Source organism: Odocoileus virginianus, chromosome 21, assembly GCF_023699985.2.
Source record: "Odocoileus virginianus isolate 20LAN1187 ecotype Illinois chromosome 21, Ovbor_1.2, whole genome shotgun sequence".
NCBI lineage: Eukaryota > Metazoa > Chordata > Mammalia > Artiodactyla > Cervidae > Odocoileus > Odocoileus virginianus.
In genome coordinates, this window is record NC_069694.1 from 27,740,877 (window position 1) to 27,758,274 (window position 17,398).

At 41.5% G+C, this 17,398-nt stretch overlaps 1 protein-coding gene across 1 annotated transcript in view; it reads right to left on the minus strand.

The window, feature by feature from the left end:
- Positions 1-15,563, minus strand: part of ABCG2 (ATP binding cassette subfamily G member 2 (JR blood group)) — a 132,428-nt gene extending 116,865 nt beyond the window's left edge. The window contains exon 1 of the mRNA XM_020868971.2: positions 15,078-15,563. The gene's annotated coding sequence lies outside the window, so the exon portion shown is untranslated. The remainder of the gene's footprint in view (positions 1-15,077) is intronic.
- Positions 15,564-17,398: the final 1,835 nt, after the last annotated feature.

Sequence of the window (17,398 nt, forward strand, 5' to 3'; positions counted from 1 at the left end):
AAACCTGAACTTACAGCAAACAAGTGAGTTTAATTTCATTACATCCACTAACCAGCTGTATGCCTTCTCACAAACTGCTTAACAAGGGCTTCACTTTCCTCCATGACAGGTAAAAACAAAAATCCCCTTGACATGACATATCCCCATGATAGTTGTGAAAAATCAAATAAGGTAAAGTATGTGACAATGCTTTGTATGGAAGGATAGCGTGGTGATCATTTCATTTTCTGCAGTATCTCTTTACCAAACAGTATAGGCATTTTCCCTCTACTCAGGGAATGGATAGGACTTTTGAGTCACCTACAATGACTTAAGAGAACCCTACTTTCTTTAGTGAAGGTTGCAGGAGATACACAGCCAGAATGAAAGGTTGCTCTGGGCTTGGAAAGACAGGGAAGTGGCCTCACCGGAGAGAATGGGGTTAAAGTGCTGACAGATGCTGGTAGGAATATATGTCTCTGAACTCTGAATATATGTTACAGGTTATATATCTCTGAATTCATTTGTAGCTTTACAATTTCTCCCCCCAATAAAAGTTCATGAAAACCTAGCTTAGGCTGATGTTCAACCCCATGTAGTTCTTACAGCCTACAAGTGGTTTGCCATTACATGGGCTGTTTACCATAGCTACTGTTCTGACTGGTGAGTGTTTGTGCCATATAGGTTGTTAAACTTTAACATAACACCTCTGTTATACTCTATAATAGAAAGGAAAGTTATTTGAAGCTTATTTCAAACAGAAGCAATTCCCCTCTGTCTGAGATGGTTTAAATGGATTCATCCTGGGCCTCACCAGCTCTGTTCATGCCACTGACCTTTGATTCCACTGACTATCCTTGACTCGATGACAAATAGTTTCATCATGTACTTTAAAACAACACAATTTTTAATTTGCCTATTCTATCTTAAGCACATTTCTCTATCCGAGGAAGACACAAGCTACCACTCTAGAAAAACTCCCATGCATGTGGAAAAAAGAATCCTATTTTCAGGCTGGGGTTTCTTTTATTCATTTTGCAAACTTGACTTCCGTGGCCATCACCTTCCTTTCTTTCCCTGTTTTTCTCCCATTACTGTTTTCTACCCTCAGCAAGGCACACTTCCTATTATTTATTTTTTTCCCTCTTGGCTTGGCACTTTTGGATTAAAAGCAACTTTCAGATAAATATGTACCATTTAGGGCAGGGAGCTATTCAATTTAAAGAGGACCACTCTCACAAAATGATAAAACATTATCAATTATATTCCTTACTCAAATTGACTTTAAATCATATCATAGATTCATATGCCTCACAACCTTAACCTCCAAATGGGGGGAGGAAGTCATCAGTTATTTTTCTAGATGCATAATTTTCAATCAAAGCTGAAATATTCAAGTGACCACTAGTTATCCCAGTTAAGGCATGATATGCACACTATTCCCCAAACTGCAAAAGTATTTCTGGCTCTGCTCAAAGTGGTACATGCAATCTAAGGAGCAGACCAACATTCTCTCTCACTTGGGGTGACATGGCTTACCACATCTAGGAACTATTTAACACAACCCCCAAAACTCTGAGCTAGTCCATCAAAGCAAGGCAATCTGGGTACTGACAGTGTATGATTTTCCTTCCAGGCGCTCTACACAAATCATGTGCTCATCCAAACACCTTTATTCTGTCAACATCTCCCAACCCCTTGCCCCACAAAGCAATAAACCTAGAAGGTTTTAAGCTGTTATTACTCTGTTTCATGGGCTAGCAGCACTGAGGTCATCCGGGCACTTCTCAGAAATGCAGAATTTCAAGCCACCCTAGATCCACTGAATTCTGTTGCTTTTAAACAAGATTTCCAGGTTCATATGCACACTCAAGTTTGAGAAGTACCATTTTAAAATGACACGCTCATTAAAGCACATACCGAAAAAGAATGAAGATTTCTCCACTCAGTACGAACATTTGAAAACAAAAACAGACAACTCACCTCAGTTATGATCTGTGATGTTGAAAGGAAAACAGCCCAAACCTCGGTAGAGAGGCAGTGGGGATACAGAGATTTTGACTCTCGTCCACTTTCTCATAGAAACTTCAAGCAAGAGCCACATCTATTAAAAGTCCAGGAGCTTCCCTTCCTGCCAGCTCTCAAGGCACAAGAGAAAGTATCAGAGAGGAACCTTATCAGCCCCCTGCAACTACCAGAAAGACTGAGGCTTTCCAAATAAGCTAGTCTTGGGAAAATGTCCAGTTCTCATATCTCCTTGAATTCCTTTTTTCTCCACTGTTAGCTGGTTATTAACCACAGTTCCTTCTCCATCACTGGGATTCAAACTGGCAACCTAGTGCTTCTAACCAGCCTGGGATCCTTTTCTGGTGTTCCTGGCAAGGAGATGGGAAAAGGAAAGAGTCACGTGTCAGAGATATCCTTCTTTTTGTGCAGTAGAATCCCAACGACAGTATCTCCGACACTAACGGCAACTTTAATAAGGACTAAAGCAATCTGAGCAAATAGTTTTCCTCTGTGTAAACTTCCTGTCTTCTGCTAGGTCTGACATAATGGGGTCTTCTTTTACAAGCTCTGTCTTCTAGCAAAAGAGTGCAAGCAGGAAGATAACACTAATTTGGAAAGGAAGTGAAAGGAACCAAGCACAGACAGTGTTAGGTTTCATTGCAAAAGCCCACTAGGGATTTGAAGAGAAGAGTTTTATTTGGAACACGCCATCCTTCTAATGTTCTCTTTAATAACCCAGAAATATAATAGGAAGTTAAGGCTGTATTAAATAGGCATTTCATATTCTGAAAATATGATGCATGTCAAGTGACAAAATATGACATCTACTAAGAGCTTCTGGCTCCATTCTTTACCAGCCGTGACAAGTTTTTTTCTTTTTTTAAATCCAAGCCTTCTCAATATAAACTGGCGGTAACAATAATGCATTCCTTAGAGTTGACATAACAATATTAAGAGATACTTGAAATGCTGATTACTAAATCAGCCTCGCCAGAAGTCCTCTTTGGAATCAAGTTCTAATTTTCGTCTCTATGGTGCATACCTAAGCACAGGTCAGGCAGTCAATAAATATTTATTGAAATGAAATTAAAGTTTAAGAAATCTGGATGTTGTTAAGAAATTCTATTTCTTTTTTAATCATTTTTACTATGGCTAAATACATATAACATAAAATTTGCCATTTTAGCCACTTTTAAGTATTTGATATAGTGGCATTAATTACATTGTCAGTGTTGTATAACTATCACCACTATCCAGTTTTGAAACTTTGTTATCAACCCGAATAGAAACTCTAATGGTCAAGAAATAACTCCTGTAGGGTTTTTCTTCAATACGAGGATCACTTTTTAATGACGGGATCCCTCTTCCTTCATGGTAGTAGTTGCACTTTAAGTTCCCCTCAATAGAAAATACGTAACACCAAGAATAACACGGATAGCTCTTTTAAATTATTTGCATTTTAGCCATACAAAACAAATCTTCACACATGTGAAATATGTGTGAGATTACTCTTTATTCAAGCTAGGAAAAAGGTTTGGAACAAACCTTGGAATAAAATTTCTATCATATATGGATATATTTGAACTTTTATCTGTGTTCTCCCTTTTAAATAAGGCTAATTATTTCCTGTTGAAGGGAAAGGAGAGGAACTAGCATTTACTGACACCCACTGCATACCAGAGAGGATTCCTATTCCTCTCATCCTATTCTTTATCATAAACATAAATGTGCAAAATTATTTATATGATATTACCGCGATTCTGTGTGGTAATTTTCTAGTCATTGCACAGTTGATCCTTTTGCTGTGATGTAAGCATGGGCTTCCCTGGTGGTTCAGATGGTAAAGAGATGGTAAAGAATCTGCCTGCAATGTGAAAGACCTGGGTTCAATCCCTGGGTCAGGAAGATCTCCTGGAGAAGAGAATGGCAACCCATTCCCTGGAGCATTCCCTGGACAAGGAGCCTGGTGGGCTACAGCCCTTGGTTTTGCAAAAAGTCGGACACAACTGAGCACCTAACACTTTCACACTTTTCCTAAGCATGGACAAAGCAGAGGTACCTGTATCCTGCATGTGTGTATTAAGTTAACAAGTGGAATTGTCTGTATATAAGCAAAGTCTCGGGGTAAAAGCAGACCAGTACAACATGATAAACTTAAAAGAAATGCCAACACATCCATAGAGATGGAAGAAATTTTATCCCAAGATTTGTTCCGAATCAATTAAAACTTACTTGGTAAATATAATTTTAAGGATAATGAAAACATGTGTTAAAACTAAATAACCATGATTCTAGAGATCAGTTCAACATGATGAGAATGAATGTAAGATACCGTCCTGTCCTTCAGGTGCTGACATCAAGGTTGGGTAGTTAAGACTTACACAACATGAGCTAACAACAGAGTTAGCTAAATATCACACTGGTGCAGCCTGCACATAAGTAGTTGGTAAAAAGAGTGCCCAGAAAAGAAGTTGCAGATTGTGGATGATGGATCCTCACTCCCTACTGATAAAGACCCATGGTCGACTAAGTTAAGGTGACTGAGTGAACTCATAGCAAGTTGAAGTGTCAAAGTGTTAGTCGCTCAGTTGTGTCCGACTCTGTGCGACCCCATGGACTGTAGCCTGCCAGGCTCCTCTGTCCGTGGGATATCCTAGGCAAGGATACTGGAGTGGGTTGCCACTCCCTTCTCCAGGGGATCTTCCCGCCCCAGGGATTGAACCTGGGTCCCCGCATTGCAGGTGGATTCTTTACCACCTGAGCCCCCAGGGAGGCAAAGCTCAGGATAACTGGGCTCAAACTCTCAGAACTGTCATTTATTCCAGAAAACAAACATTACACAAGTCCTTGCTGAAGAAGTAGATGAAGCCTTTGTTTCCATTAAGGTAAGTCTAAATGATTCTAATTTAGGAAACACTGCTTTTCTGAGAGAAGGTAACACAAATTTACTTTTTAAGTTTCCTCCCATGTTTCATGCAACACGTAATTTTATGTTATTCAATGTAATATTAAGGCAGTAGTAATTCAACATGAAAAGCAAAGAAGGAACGAGGGAAATTAGAACTTAAATACTCCCGAATTTTTGCTGGGAAAATGCCATGGACAGAGGAGCCTGGTGGGCTACAGACCATGGGGTCACAAAGAGTCAGACATGACCAAGTGACTGAGTGCACACACACACACTTACCAATAAAGGTATGGTTAAAAAAAATGTAGCATATGTGTACAATAGAATATTATGTAACAGTTTAAAAAGAATGAAATAGAAATATGTGTGCTATCCTGACACAGAAAGGTCTCCAAGACACGTCAATTATAAAACACAAGTTGCTAATTAACACAAGTCATATTGATCTTGGAGGAAGAGCAGTGAGTGGTCCTGAAGAGACTTAATTCCGTGCCCAAGAATTGAACCTGGGTAACCTGGATGAAAACTAGGAATCCTAGCCACTAGACTGCCAGAGGCTAGAGGTCAGAAGCAAAATGGCCCTTTGCTTTTCCCTGATTTGAAAGCAAGAATGCTTCAAGAAGGCAAAGCTGTAAAAACACGTACAAAGATTATTATTAGAGATACAACACAATGTATGGGAAAGCACACTGAAAAAAATGTTTGTTAATTTATGCCAAAAGCAGGGCAGAGATACACATCCAGAGAGAAAGGGCATGGGCATCCTCTCTCACAAGGAGTGCAGTAAATCAGAAACTAGGCAGAGATACACACCCGGAGAGGAGTCCAGGCATCCTGAGTGAGGAGGAGCACAGTAAGAAGGTGATTTAAATCCCTTACATAGGGCAGTCCTTCCTGGTCTTTGTATATATTTGACCAATCATCTTGTTTCTTTCTTCACATCTGATTGGTCCTAGGACCCTCTCCAAGAGGATCCTTGGGGAACACAATATTTTTCTAAGATAGATCCCACTGCAGAGGCTTATGGATGCATGTCCACACTTATTATGGGGTGGGGACCCCTCGCTTTTTAGACCTCCAAGAAGCCTTCCTGTGCATGTGTAGACAGGGATGTCTTCCTTGACCTCAGGAGTGGGCACCTATCTCTTTACTTTAGCAGAGCTCTGCTTTTGCCACTAGCTTTGTCCTTGGAGTGTCTGGGCGAGAACAAAGCTTGAATTTTACTCTGCTTGACAAACACCTGATGTCTGGCCCTGTGTGTGTGCTCACTTGGTTGTGGGTTGTGGCTAACTCTTCGTCACCTCATGGACTATAGCCTGCCAGACTCCTCTTTCCATGGGCTTTCCTAGGCAAGAATACTGGGATGGGTTGCCATTTCCTTCTCCAGGAGATCTTCCTGACCCAGGGATTGAACCCACGTGTCCTGCATCTCCTGCATTGCAGGAGGGTTCTTTAGCACTGCACCACCCGGGAAACTGTGTCCCGCCCAGAGGTCCACTGTCTCCTACCTCCCCAGTGAATATAAGTTCACTGGGCTTCCCTGCTGGCTCAGCTGGTAAAGAATCCACCTGCAATGCGGGAGACCTGGGTTCAGTACCTGGGATGGGAAGATCCCCTGGAGAAGGGAATGGCTACCCACTCCAGTATTCTGGCCTGGAGAATTCCATGGACTATATAGTCCATGGGGTCGCAAAGAGTCAGACACGACTGAGTGACCTTTTTTTTATGTTAAAATGCACACATGTAGACAGAGACACACATACATATCCTCACAAAACAAAATTGTGTATTTCTATGTGTACCCATCTATGCATGTAATCATGGAGAAAATCCTTTAGAAAGATATGACCCCAAATGGCAGCAATGTCTGGGAAGTATAGGATTAGGAAGTAGAGATACTCTTTTGAACAGACCTCTATTGTTTAAATACTTCCCACCATGTATTCATCTATTTTCCTATTTCTCTTAAGAGTAAAAGCCAAACACCTTTACAATATGTATCTTCCACCCCTACTCTGACCTCACATTCCCCTTTACTAATTGTAATGTAGCAAGACATATCTCCCTGTTATAGCTCAAATATACACACACTGACCCACTTCCTGGCCAGTGCCCTAGCTGCTCTGGGCAGTCCTTCCCCTATTCATCTATTTAGCTCATTCTTTCACTTCCTTCAAGTTTTTCCTCAAATGGTAACTTCTCATGAGGCCTACCCTGACCAACAAAAAATTGCAATTCCTTCCTCCTACTAGCATTCGATCTGCCATATCTTATTTTTGTTAATAGCACTTATTACCATCTAACATATTATGGAATTTCCTTACTTATTATACCTATATTTCTGATTCCATTAGAATATAAGCTCTATGAGGGTATGAATTTTTATTTGCTTTGTTCATTGATAGAGCCTTTGTCCCTAGGGTTGTACCTAGTATACAAGTAGGAACTTGATAAAATATATTAATCAATTCACAAATTGTCACAAAAATATATTTGTGTATTTTCTAAATCAAAGATATCCACCAATCCACAAACAAAAAGTCAGAACAAAATGTTTAAGGACTCACTAGGTTCTATGAAATAATATTTGAACACCTTTGGTTTAAAATTATTAAATAAGATAAAATACAGGGGAAGGCAGCTTTTTGAATGGAATCCCTTCTATTGACTTGGGCACACTATCTAACAATGCATATTATCTTGTCCCAGATCACCTATTTTCCAAGCAACTGGTAATAAGCTAATCATTCCTAGGAACTTCTGTGAAATCCCCAGCTATTTCTTTACAAAGGCAAACAACCAGTGACGATCCCTTATTTCTTATAAAGGAAGCATTGTGTCCAAGTGAAGAGTTGTAGCAAAAATCCTATCTAATTCTTGGAGGCCTCCTTTATCTTTCAAAAATATGTATATCCCTACAATGGAAAAAAGATAACCTCTTTAACAAGTGGTGCTGGGAAAACTGGTCAAGCACCTGTAAAAGAATGAAACTAGAACACATTCTAACACCATACACAAAAATAAACTCAAAATGGATTAAAGATCTAAATGTAAGACCAGAAACTATAAAACTCCTAGAGGAGAACATAGGCAAAACACTCTCCGACATAAATCACAGCAGGATCCTCTATGACCCACATCCCAGAATTTTAGAAATAAAAGCAAAAATAAACAAATGGGACCTAATGAAACTTAAAAGCTTTTGCACAACAAAGGAAACTATAAGCAAGGTGAAAAGACAGCCCTCAGATTGGGAGAAAATAATAGCAAACGAAGCAACAGACAAAGGATTAACCTCAAAAATATACAAGCAACTCCTCCAGCTCAACTCCAGAAAAATAAATGACCCAATCAAAAAATGGGCCAAAGAACTCAACAGACATTTCTCCAAGGAAGACATACAGATGGCTAACAAACACATGAAAAGATGCTCAACATCACTCATTATCAGAGAAATGCAAATCAAAACCACAATGAGGTACCATTATACGCCAGTCAGGATGGCTGCTATCCAAAAGTCTACAAGCAATAAATGCTGGAGAGGGTGTGGAGAAAAGGGAACCCTCTTACACTGTTGGTGGGAATGCAAATTAGTACAGCCACTATGGAAAACAGTGTGGAGATTTCTTAAAAAGCTGGAAATAGAACTGCCATATGACCCAGCAATCCCACTTCTGGGCATACACACCAAGGAAACCAGATCTGAAAGAGACACGTGCACCCAAATGTTCATCGCAGCACTGTTTATAATAGCCAGGACATGGAAGCAACCCAGATGCCCATCAGCAGACGAATGGATGAGGAAGCTGTGGTACATATACACCATGGAATATTACTCAGCCATTGAAAAGAATTCATTTGAATCAGTTCTAATGAGATGGATGAAACTGGAGCCCATTATACAGAGCGAAGTAAGACAGAAAGATAAAGACCATTACAGTATACTAACACATATATATGGACTTTAGAAAGATGGTAACGATAACCCTATATGCAAAACAGAAAAAGAGACTCAGATGTATAGGACAGACTTGTGGACTCTGGGAGAAGGCGAGGGTGGGATGTTTCAAGAGAACAGCATTGAAACATGTATATTATCTAGGGTGAAACAGATCACCAGCCCAGGTTGGGTGCATGAGACAAGTGCTCGAGCCTGGTGCACTGGGAAGACCCAGAGGGATCGGGTGGAGAGGGAGGTGGGAGGGGGGAATGGGATGGGGAATACATGTAAATCCATGGCTAATTCATTTCAATGTATGACAAAAACTACTGTAATGATGTAAAGTAATTAGCCTCCAACTAATAAAAATAAATGGAAAAAAAAAATGAAGGAATTTATTTTCTAAATTAAAACACATCTTTTTCCTGGCCAAAAAAAAAAAAAAAAAAAAGTATATCCCTTAAATGTACATAGAGTTTAATTCCCAATTTTGTTTGAGTAGATAATGAAAATTTTGGAATAGGGAAAGTGAGAAAGGCTTCAAACAGCCAGCTTCACTGTCTAACTCAAAGAACAATGAAGTCCTTCAGGTAGAGAAGATTTTTTTTTAATCAGAATCCATGGCATGGAGTAGAGAGGAAGCTAATCCAAATTATCGAGGTGGGGAGGTTGAGAAGATGGTCCCCAGGCAAATATTTTGCCAGTCTTGTTTTTTCCTTGACTTGAAGCATTCCTCAGTGCTCTGAGAGGCTATAACAGACAGCAGTGGGTCACAAGTAGGTTACAAGTAGGTCAGTTACTTGAAAATGGTGGAAGGACCTTTGATATTATGCCAAACTTGTTTTGTTTTCCAACCTGTGTTGGTTTATGATGGAGTCTTCAGAATTCTCCAGAATGCATCCATGAAAATTTATGATGATCCATTCCTTTGTTCCAGGGTATGGAAAAGTTGCTCCAAATTTTCTTTAAGGTTTAGAAGCAAACTCAAGACAGTATTGTTTATAAAGAGTCAAAAATCCTATGATGCATACTTTTATTATCAAGACTCTCAATGACTATGTACAAGTACCTCAGAACTCATAGTTTGTGTTTCTCACTTTGCCAGTTATAAGCTCCTCCAGAGTTAAAGGCCCTGTTTTAGACTTTTGTAGTCCCATAGTATGGTGCTATTCACATGGTAATCATTTAACCAAGACTTATAATCATAATTATAAACCATATGATAACATAAACAGAGGCTATGAACATTACTTAAAATCACCCTTATGACAGAACTTTGAAACACCAAATCTGCTTCCATGGTGCTTTTAAAATTCTAAATTTTAAAAGCCAAACACCACAGCAGAAAAGCAGTAATCCTGACAGACTTTTCTTGTAAACTCTTCATACATGTTATTTATGTGCTGAACTGGCAGCACAGAAGCTCTAGGAGAGAAGAGGGAAACTCAAATCAAAGCAATCATTTTTACTGTACCAACCAACCCCACCTCTCTTTACTGCCTCCTATGTTTGTATGGTTGTTAATAAATATCTAGAGTTTAAGAAATCTAGGTACAATAGTTTATGACTGGTGCCTTGATCACCTCTATAAAGAGAGACTCTCAAGAGGGAAGCACTGCCTGATGACTCAAAAACTGAAGATTTAGACAACAAATTCAGCAAATTTTATATATTTACATAATTACACATGTGTATGTTTGTATATATCTATGAAATAGAGAAGGCAAGGGAAAGTGTCATAAAGGAAGGATATATTTAAAGAGTAGTAAAAATCAGAATCAATCACTGTGCCCCACGAGAGAGAAATGTGACAAACTGTAGTATATGAACAATAGTCACAAAAATTAATAATAAGTTTACAATCTAAACTGATCATGGCATATGAGAGGAAAAATGTTTGCTCTGCCCTCTTAGGTTTAGTCCCTGCAGACCTCTGAATTATGCTGACAAAAGACAAAAGAGAAAAAAAGGGCTTATTCATAGGGAAGTAGCTAGTAGCTAACTGGTTAAAGATAGAAGCTTATGTACCTAACTTAGTAGGAGAAGGAGGGAAATGCAGAAAAAGCTTCTATGGAAAAAACAAGTAAGTTTCTGTAGGAAAGACAAATGGATTTTTAGGAGAATGAATTGGAGATAAAGTTTGATATAATATTTGTTTGTGAAAATGCAAGTTGTTTTTTCTGTCTTCATGGCCATGAAACTCCCAGAAAGATTTACAGTATATTTAGTTTTATCTCTCTCTTAGGAATAAGCCCATCCTGAAGAGGGAATTTATGACAGCCTCATTTCTCAGAAGTTTCTGCTTTTTAATCAGATAAGGGAAACGCTGAGAAGGCTTCTTTCTGCATCTGTTGATTCTTAATTGCATTCAGCTCAAATTAATCCTCATGCCAAAGGGCCATATTGGGGAAGAACATATCCTGACCCTTTCAGTATAAAATTACGTTAAATGAAGAAAATCAGAGCTAAATTAGAATGAACATATTCACTGATCTTCAAATATAAAAAAAGTATGCATAAACACGGCAGAGATGAGAAATTAGTTTGGGGAAAAGAAAATAGTGTTTTAATAGTCATTATTAACTTTCTTATTCTAGGAATTTACTGAAGTTCATAGCCATCAGTCATTTTTTAAGTGAGTGATAAAAACTATGAGAATGTTAAGAAGAAATGGGCACTTTCCTGGCCATCTGGTGGTTAAGACCCCGTGCTTCCACTGCATAGGGAGAGGAATGCATCCTTGGTAAGGGAACTAACATTCCTCATATGACCAAAGGGAAAAAAAAAAAAAGAAGAAATTGGTTAGGGAGGGAGATAGTAAAAAAAGAAAAAAAAGCAGAAAGGTAGTGAGAGGGAAAAAAGCACAGAAGTGGATGGAGAAAAAACAGAGATGTTTCCTGCCACAGTGAAAGGCAAAATGACACCTAGAGAAATAGGAAATAGCGGCAGAAAATGGGATACAAATTACTTCGTAGGTTGTGTATTAACTATTCAATGTCTCTCAACAACCCAAGTGGTATAATCATCCCCATTTTACAAATGACAAAACTCATCTGTTAAATAACTGGGCCAAATAACTTGCTCAGTTTTCCAGGTAAGGAGGTCAGGATTCAGGCAACTCCAGACTGGACCATTTTGCTTTGACCACTCTTACACAGACAAGCCAACATTTCAGAAAATAAGTTTCCATCATCCTCTGAAATAGTAACAGCTGATTTAGCAACTTAACATAGATCTTTGTGACATCTAAAAGTTTTTTGCCTTTACTTTGATAAGTTTATTTTCAAAGTAAATATTTACTTTTTCCCCAGATTCTAAAGCTTTCCATCTTTGGAGAAATGACAGTGCCCTCCCCTTTCATCTACACCCCTCTGGTATAGCACATTTATTCATTTCTCCCTTCATTCAGCAAGCTGAGTGCCCACTGTGGCAGGATAGTGACAGGTGCTGTGTATGTGCATGACTGAGTAAAACTACCTAGGCCGTGTCCTCAAAAACCGCACAGTGACCTATGGAGTATATGTTCAGCCACTTCAGTCGTGTCTGACTCTTTTGTGACCATATGGACTATAGCCCACCAGGATCCTCTGTCCATGGGATTCTCCAGGCAAGAATACTGGAGTGGCATGGGTTGCCATGCCCTCCTCCAGGGGATCTTCCCAACCCAGGGATCGAACTCCCCTCTCTTGTGTCTCCTGCATTGCAGGAGGATTCTTTACCTGCTGAGTCGCTGGGGAAGCCCCATGGGGTATAGCTTGGAACAATTTCTGGATTAACACCTAATAAACTGCATGACCTTGAAAATAAGAGGTTTTACTATTAGAAAACCCAATTCTACTATTCTCTGACTTTCTAAATTGAAACCTTGAGGCGGGGATTCTCTTCAATGAACTTGGTTTTAGGCTTTGGCAGTAGACAAGCTTCTCACTATGTTTTGTTGTTATTCAGTCACTAAGTCAGGTCTGACTCTGTGACCCATTAACTGCAGCTCTCCAGGCTCCCCTGTCCTTCATTATCTCCTGGAGTTTGCTCAAACTCACGTCCATTGAGTCAGTGATGCCAACCAGCCATCTTATCCTCTGCCACTCCCTTCTCCTCTTACCCTCATCAAAGTGATGTCTCTGCTTTTGAATATGCTGTCTAGATTTGCCATAGTTTTTCTTCCAAGGAGCAAGTGTCTTTTAATTTCATGACTGGAGTCATTGTCTGCAGTGATTCTGGAGCCCAAGAAAATAAAATCTGTCACTGTTTCCACTTTTTCCCCATGGATCTGCCATGAAGAGATGGAACCAGATTCCATGATCTTTGTTTGTTTGCTAGTTTTTGATCTTAGTTTTCTAAATGTTGAGTTTTAAGCCAGCTTTTTCACTCTCCTCTTTCACCCTCATCAAGGGGCTCTTTAGTTCCTAAGTTTAGCATCAGGGAAATATCACAGTGTAAAGACGTTCTTGGCAGGACCCACAAAAACTCATAGACTTGGACGTTCTTACATTATCATTGTTTCTTACTTCAAGTACCACTGTCATACTTTCTCAGCTGTGCCATCCTAGCTTGCTAGAACTGACTGAATAAGATCTTCATACAATGGTGCTGGGCCCACCTGCCCACTTTGGTTGTAATTTTAGAAATTTGAAGGCTTCATTTCTCTTAGTAACGCAGTGCATTTTTATTCTTTCCATGATTCATCATTTTGGAAGGGTGTACACTCAAGCACTAAGATAAGGTTCAGGAATGAGATAACTTCTCCATTTTAAGTATGTCATTCATGCATTCCACACCTTACCAAATGCCTACTGTGCTGTGAGGATTATTTAGGAAAGAGACCTAGCCCCTACCCTCAAAGAATTCAGCCTAATGATGAAGAAAGGGAAGAAAACAAAGAGTTCTAATATAGGGTAATAGGTATTAGAATAGAAGTAAGTATTGGATGGCATAGGACTAAATGGAAGGGACATTTAGACTGAAGCAATGGCAGAATAAAACATCCCATGGGAAATGACATCTGAGCTTGACGTTTACCTGGGAAAGAAGTAGGGTTGTGTTACGGGGAGAAAGAAAAACGTGCACAGGCTGGGATAAAGTTTAAGAAGGAAAGTTAGAAAAAATGACAAGGGAGTGGTAGCAGGGAACAGACCAGGAAGGAAGGGCTTTTTTTTTTTTTTAATGCAGTGCTAAAGTGTTTTAAATTATCTGGGAGGTGAGATTGAAAGGATGCAAACAGGAGTGTGTGGAGATCAGCATGTGGAGAAAGGACAGAGGGAGCCTGACACATTTTCTGATTATTCTATTCCTCCTGGCTTTCAATGAACAACTGCAGCATTTTCAGTTCCTTCTGAAAAGTTTTCCCACATAATTTTTGATATATAAGTCCTTATTAACTTATTAACCTTACCTGACTTCTGTTGTGGGAAAATTTGCAATAATAAGGCTGTGTTTTAATCTCTAGCTGTGCCCTCAGGCAGTCACTTTTTTATTTTGTTATCTGCAGGAGTTTAGGCCTGTACAGAAGTCCTATCAAATTAGCCATGGGTTGGAACTGAGACTCTGCTAGGGTGGAAGCAGGCTTTCCAGGTGGTGCATTGGTAAAGAATCCACCTGCCAACGCAGGAGCTGCAGGAGATGAGGGTTCTATCCCTAGGTTGGAAGGGATCCCCTGGAGAAGGAAATGGCAACCCATTCCAGTATTCTTGACTGGAAAATTCCATGGACAGAGAAACCTGGCAGGCTACAATCCACGGGGTGATAAAGAGTCAGAGGCAACTGAGGACACACACACACACACACACACACACGGTGGAGGCAGCTGTTCCCTCCATTTGTCTGTCGCTCTCGGGGGAAGTATCTCCTCTCTCCAAAGTCAAAAGTGTGTGTACTATCTAGAAATGGCCATGCCAGCTGACACAGTCTCTCAAAACCAGCTCCTCCCAATCATACAGCTAGAGAGTTGATCCTTCCTTTAGTACAGACTTCGGTCGCTGACTAGCTAAGGAATGGCTCTCTTCAGGATCCCGCCATCCAAACAGCAAAAATGTGGCAGTTGGGACACACATAGGACACACAAAAATGTGTGTGGGACACACACACTCGGGCCCACCATTTAAGCAAGAGCTAGGAACAGGGCAGTTCCTGAGGATGAAAATTTGTCTGAGGTTTTAAACCTCAAACAAGTCCCTCCGTCTCTTCAGTATTATCTGCAAAGAGTTAATACATAGCAGTTGCTGTGCTGGGCTGTCCAGAACATACCTCCAGGACCGAGGAACTACACGATCTCCCTGGTTGCGGGGACACTGCCAGGGGGATAGCTCTCATCCCGCTCTCCTCTCCAGGTCTCTTCCCGGGCAGAAGAGCGCCTCTCCGCCGCCAACAGTCTCATCCTCTTTCCAAACAGCCGGGCCCCGGGCAGTCGCTGGAGGATGTCGGGGTGAGGAGGCCAGTCCCGCCAAGCCCACCGGGGGCGCTCAGAGCAAAGGAGGCCGGCAGGAGGTGGGGCCAGCGAGCGCCTCCGCGCGCGATTCTCTCAGCTTTGGTATTTAACGACGTTCTTCGTCAATCCGGCGCAGCCACCGCGGGGCGGGGAGAGGAGAGGAGAAAAGGACTTAGGGTGGACGGAACCCGAGAAGAAAGAAAGTGGGAAAGGAGGACGGGAAGGGCAGCTAGTTGTTCAGACCGTTTTCTGGCGCGGGTCCGGGTCTCCGCCAGGCCCTCCCGGGGCGCAGCCGCCAGACCAGTGGAGCTGGGGCGCGGGGCGGAGGACACAACGCTCGGGGCGCGAGGATGCAGGGGTGCGGGCGGGGGTTACAGAGTCTGGGCGCAGCCTCCGCCCCCTTTCTGAGAGTGAGGAGAGCGCCCCACACCGCTCTTCTAGTCTCTGCCTGTGAAGCCAGGATGCGAGCTGCTCCGGGTGTACCTGTTTGGGGAATCCGAGGCAGCAGCCCTAGTCACCACCTGGGACCAAGCACCACAGTGCTGCTTGTTCAGTGCTGGAAGGCCTTAGGGGTGCAGGGAATGGGCGCCCTACTTTTTCCCGTGCTCTGCATTAACTTGCCGCGTTTGCTTTGAGAGTATTTCCCCTCCAGATACGGGGGCACGACGTGTGCAGCTGCAGAGGACCCAGCTGGTGATTCAGATGGTAAAGAATCGCCTACAATGCGAGAGACCTAGGTTCAGTCCCTGGGTGGGGAAGAGTCCTTGGCGGAGGGCATGGCAACCCACTCCAGTATTCTTGCTTGGAGAATCCCTTGGAGAGAGGAGCCTGGAAGGCTACATCCCATGGGGTTGCACAGAGTCCGAAACGACTGAGCGACTAAGACTATAAACACTATACTCGTTTTAGGGCTTTGCACTTGTTGTCTTGAATAAGGGCCTAGCATTTTCATTTGTCACGAAATATGTAACCAGTCCTGCCTTTGGTCGCTCGCCTCCTATGACATAAGTCATCTGGTCCTTGAAAGAATATACCCTTGTGAACAAGGTTCAGTGACTTCACTGGTTAGATCTCTTGGCTCCAAACATTTTTGCTTCACCTGTCTAGGTGAACACTGATCTTCTTCTGGAAATGTTGTGGAATCCGGAGTTGAAAAACACACCTCGGGATACTCAAGACTGGAGTACAGTTTATTATGCCAGCAAGTAAAGGGGAATCAGTTCCCAACAAGGACCTGATGTTTCTGAGAGACCCAGTTTTACACACACACGTGACTGGTTACATGTTAACAATCTCTGTTGTATATGATTGAGTTTTACAACAAGTAGGTGCTAGGAGAACAAACAGTTAAGGTTAAAGGAGGGGGAACAATGATTATACTTCAAGGGGGGATGTCTCCATGATTAATCTAACAGGAGCAGCCTGACCGCAACTACAATCTCCCTTTGCCATCTGTTGGGAGGGAAGTTTCCAGGAGACCTGGTTTTCATTAGCAACTGTTTCCTCACTCTTGAGCAGGGTTCAGACCCAGTTCACATCCTGTCTTTAAGATGGATGACAGGCTTCAAGATGGAGTCTCTCCTGCTTTCCTCACACTGCCCCAAACAGTATAACTCACTTTCCTCACTTCCTGGTTTCCTGACCAAGTTCTGGTAAATCGACTTATTGGACTTCCATAAGTGATCACCTGTTGGGAAATAGATGGGGAGACAGTAGAAACAGTGTCAGACTTTATTTTTGGGGCTCCAAAATCACTGCAGATGGTGACTGCAGCCATGAAATTAAAAGATGCTTACTCCTTGGAAGGAAAGTTATGACCAACCTAGATAGCATATTAAAAAGCAGAGACATTACTTTGCCAACAAAGGTCCGTCTGGTCAAGGCTATGGTTTTTCCAGTGGTCATGTATGGATGTGAGAGTTGGACTGTGAAGAAAGTTGAGCCCTGAAAAATTGATGCTTTTTGGAGAAGACTCTTGAGAGTCCCTTGGACTGCAAGGAGATCCAACCAGTCCATCCTAAAGGAGATCAGTCCTGGGTGTTCATTGGAAGGACTGATGCTGAAGCTGAAACTCCAATACTTTGGCCACCTGATGTGAAGAGTTGACTCATTGGAAAAGACCCTGATGCTGGGAGGGATT